We start from the raw sequence: 5108 nt of genomic DNA on the forward strand, positions 1-5108 counted from the left end.
TTTTGGGATTTCTTCTGAATCCTACAGGTGAGTTCAACTTAATTTTCCCTAATCGAAACCTTATACTGTAGATACGAAACACCTTAGTTACATTGTGCTATAAATTCTTACGTTTACCTACTTAGTGGAAATGGAGGTTTTGGGTTAAACGGTTGAAACAAGTAAATTCTGTACTTGATAATAGATTGAGTTGGTATAGAGAGGTTCAATCACATGGTAAAATACTCATAGAGGTTGTGGATGGCCTTTTAGCTCTAAAACACTCATGCCCTTAGTTTATCTCACTTGAGCTTGGACACACTCGAAATCACCCTGTTAATGTGAACACTAAGGTGCTTTTGGCACTGTACTTAGGTACCGAACTGGAATGTATTGAACCTAAAGGTGTGCATAGTCATTTTATTTGTTTCGTGTGAAGGTCGGTGTAAGTTGGAATTAGACATTGTGATCATTATGTAAATTCCAAACCGCCTTCTCACACCCACTCAGAAATAGGCATTATGATTATTATGTAATTTCCGAGATAAAGAGCTTATGATCACGACCGACTACATGACTGTTTAGGTTGATGTCGATGGTTTTATACCGGTAAGTGATACTCTATAACGTTGATCTATGACTTACTTTGTGTTCCGTCATAATTAATGATAAATCGGGTCTCCCCCGTCATCTTCGGATGTTTTGACTCCTCCGCGAGATGTTTTGGTTTAACTATTTTTTTTTCTTATATCGTTTAAATTTACGTCAATCATCTATAAATATATATATATATATATATATATATATATACATTCATATAAAGGTCTTATAGTTACCTTTATGTTATTGATTGAACTCACTAGGCGTAAGCCTAACACTCTCTTTTGAAATGGCGCGTTGTCAGGTTCTTTTAGCGGAGGGACATGAAATGGGTCGAGGGGAGCGTSGCCTCGATAATGGGGCTTCTTGTATGACTAAGGCTTTGGTATTTTGGAACATTGAATTAATGATCTATTCGCCATTTTGTTGGAGGCAATAGTAACACTCATCCTTAAACTAGGCATAAAATTGTTTAGATTAATAGATTGTAAGTTAATGCCTTTCCATTTGTTTTGTTAACGCTGTTCCTTTTCCCCGTGTTGGTCAATTTTCATTAGATCCCAGTTNTTAGATTAATAGATTGTAAGTTAATGCCTTTCCATTTGTTTTGTTAACGCTGTTCCTTTTCCCCGTGTTGGTCAATTTTCATTAGATCCCAGTTTCCGCTTGCTTTATAAATTTTGGGGAGTTACAAGTTGGTATCAGAGCAATAGTTTAAGCAAACTAGGTAAGGAATTAAGACGCCTAGACTTAAACCGAGACTGTAAGTGTTAATAGTGAGATGTGGGTAGAAACTTTTATGATAGGAGAGCCTTGGAGTCAGCAATCACATGATTCATGAATTGTAACAATGGTGTTGAGGATACTTATGTATAACCTATTCAAAATTTCACTTAGCTAATGCTATTTTGAATACGTTGTTACATAAGCGTGCTTAAACTCACTGTTATTACAAGGAATTATGAATGTGTCAGTTCGTATTATGTTAGTCTTGTGTTCTTCCTATCCTATTTGATCCAAATTGTTTAGATGACGTAAACTAAATTGCAAAAAGGGGATTACGTATTAGATGTGTAGCGATAAAAGAAAAAAAAAAGTGGGTTAATGATCACCTATATAAGATTTAGAGGGTACTGACATGTTGAGTATAAGTTGGCGGGCCAAATACGGATGCATCTATATAATCAAGGAAAAATGATTAAAACAATAGTTCAATAAGAATTCATGATGGGGGAATGTATGATAGGCGTGAGAAATGGTGACATTTAAATAGTTTTTGCTTAAGCATGTGGGATGAAGTCTTGTTTCTTTGATCTAGATTGTGAAGGTTGTGCATTGATCAAAGAAGGCTGATAAGAGTATTGATTGTCGTAATAATATTGGATGTTTGAGCATTAAGTAATGTTAACTTCTTTTATGCTCAAAATGACAATTTAAGAGCGAAAAGATTATGGAATAGGGTGACCATGATGATCAAGTTGGTGCCGACATTGCGCGTTTTGATCATTATGTAAGAATGGACAAATTTTAAAGATGAAAAACTACTACCTGTAATAGTGAAATGAGTTAACTTGGTGACCTGGTATTAGAAGATAAAAATGATGGTAAGATGGCAATGTGTGGACAATTGACTAAATAGTACTATAAGATTTGGAGGTGATGAATTACCTAATAATTTAGAGGTTTACCTTATGGAGAAGAGTGTTTTAGTTTTGGAAATATGCTACAACCTTTTCTTTTAAATGTTAAAAGGTCGCAGGTGACTTTTGATGAGGACCCAACTATGTCAATTAAGGTTGCATGTGTTGAATCTAGGGAAGATGACTAAATAGTACTTCAGGAAGTATATGTCACACGGTCACAGAGAGAAAATATGGAATGGTCAGGTTATGGTGGCATTGAAATATTATTGGCTTAAACGATTTCCGTGTGTGAAATAAGATGGACTTTTACGATTTTTTTTTTGGACAATCTAAATGTCTTAGGGATTTTTTGGACAATCTAAATGTCTTAGGGACAATCTCAAGTTTGAATGTTAAAAGCAGGATATAGAGGAGATTGTTGGATCATGATCAAGTATTTGAGGTAGATGTTCATGGCAGATCAAATGCCGGCTAAATCAATGACGTTATGAGTTGGAATTGGATGTTAGAGATGTTAAAGAGTATAGTATATAAAGTACATTTATGTATGAAAGTATTTTTGTGAATCTTGAGTACAAACCATGCGGGATTACAGGATGGATCCTAATGAATTTAAATAAAAACAAGTATGAAATATGAGTTTGAATGTGAAGGTAGGATTTAGAGGAAGGTGTTGGTTGAATGGTATAATATAATATTTTAAATGTTCATGACCGTTAACATAAGATCAGATGCGGATGCAAGGAACTATTTATAATTGAAGAGGCAATCGTTCTATAATTGGAGGTTTGAAGTATGATTGGGAAGTTGTGATCAAATTAATGCAACGAACTTGGATCTAAGCTAAAATTGAGGGTGATCGAGAGTCTCCTACAGTACATTACTTTGAGTATTGGTTAAGTAAGTAACTCGAAGCTAAGAGCAATGAAATGGGTTGGATGATCTTAATGTTTTAGAGAAAAGAAAAGGCATAAGAACTCAAGTTTAAATGTGAAAACAAAATTAGAGGATTATAGGATTATTGTTTGTTGACTGATCAAATATCGTACTTTAATCGTTCATGATTAATGGAAATTTGGGGATTTCGCCACTATGCTTGGACTATTGTAGAATAGTTTTAAATGCAAATATGAGGAGCTAACATATTTCGAAGGTTTAAAAGATCGAGAAGTTGTGATCAAATTGTTCAAGGATTGAAAATTATTAGTACTGAAATGAAGTAAATACATGACCGAGAATTAGTAGGTGTTTAAGGCGTAGTATGGGAATTTCAAAGTGAGATAGGTATTTCAATATGTATTTGATTAAGGAATTTGAGGCTGAGATATTAAGAGTGTAATGGGTTGGATGTTCAAGGCCATAATGTTATGTCAAATCAAATGTTGATGAAATCAAGGAAACGCTGCTCAAAAGTACTATGCTAATCATGAGTACATGATTACATATGAACTAGGATGTTTTTCACTAATTCATTAGTAGTATGTAAGGATACTCCAGTTTTCATAGGATGTGTTAGTAATAACTAAGCCATGATGCTATGGGACAAGTTGGTGTATTAATATTGATGGAATTAAGGTTATCGATGACACTAGCAAGTAGGCATTGGATGTTAGCAATATTAGGGGTGTAATAAATTCTTTGAAGATAGAACATACTTGGAGCTAAGGTAAAATTCAAGGATGATCAGAGTCTTTCTACTTTAATAGAAAATGTTTAAGGCATTATATGGAAATTTAAAAGAGACATATGATCAAGCTTAACTTGAAGCTAATAACACTACATGGAGGATTGACTAGACTTGGAATGAAAAAGTTGTATTTCGTGGAGAATGTAACATTGTAAGTATACTTGATCAATGAAATTTTGGGATCTTCACATGCATAAGATTACAAAATTATAAGATCAGATGCATATACGGCGAATCAAGTTCATAAATTGAAGGTACTGGAAATATATAATCAAATTGATAATTCGGAGATTATCCATGTGCAAATGATGTGAGGATAACTACAAGCAAAACATGATTTGCTTATAGTCTAGTAGATGCATTAGAAGACAAGTATTGTATTATCGGGAACTTGTCAGTGCTATTGGCAAGGCAACACGCTATATTATATGATATATCTTCGAGTCTTTTTTTTTGAAGTTGACCATGACTTATTTTCACAAATTAGCTCAACTTGATACTCGACGAGGATCCAGTTATGTGATTCCAGGATTAATTAAGCAGTAATTTGTGAAGTAGTCGATAGAGAGAAAAGTGTGATAAACACTTTGGAGTTTGAAATGGTTTTGATATGCCCATATTAGAACACAAAACACATATTGGTTCTTTGATCCAGTCTTGGGAAGTTCAATTGTATGCCAAAACTATTGCTATTGGTCTTGAATCTGATGAAGTTGTTCCTACTGCCCTTGTGGACTTCTATTGCAAATGTGGGATTAATTGATGATGGTCGAAAACTCTTTGACGACATGATACAATCTGATGAAGCTTCTTGGAATTCCATGTTGATGGACTACGCTACAAATGGTTATGGCATCGAAACATTGCATTTGTTCAGTGATATGAGAAAAGTAGGTGTCATGCCAACATATATTACATTTACTGCAGTTTTATCTGCATGCAATCTTAGTGGTTTGGTTGAAGAGGACTTGACGAGGCGTTACCYTCACCTATTCGCKTGAATTAAAATTTCGAGGACGAAATTTAATCTAAGGTGGGGAGGATTGTAACACCTGTATTTTTGTATCTTTTAAAAAGAGTATATTATATATATATATATTATATAAAGGGAGGGGGGGTCTATGGTCTTATGACCCTACCTTGTCCCATCCACTAAAGAAAAAGCAGAGAAGAGAAAAAGGGGAGGGGATTAGGCCTCA

This window comes from Cynara cardunculus, assembly GCF_001531365.2.
Source record: "Cynara cardunculus var. scolymus isolate 2C chromosome LG 2, CcrdV1, whole genome shotgun sequence".
Lineage (NCBI taxonomy): Eukaryota > Viridiplantae > Streptophyta > Magnoliopsida > Asterales > Asteraceae > Cynara > Cynara cardunculus.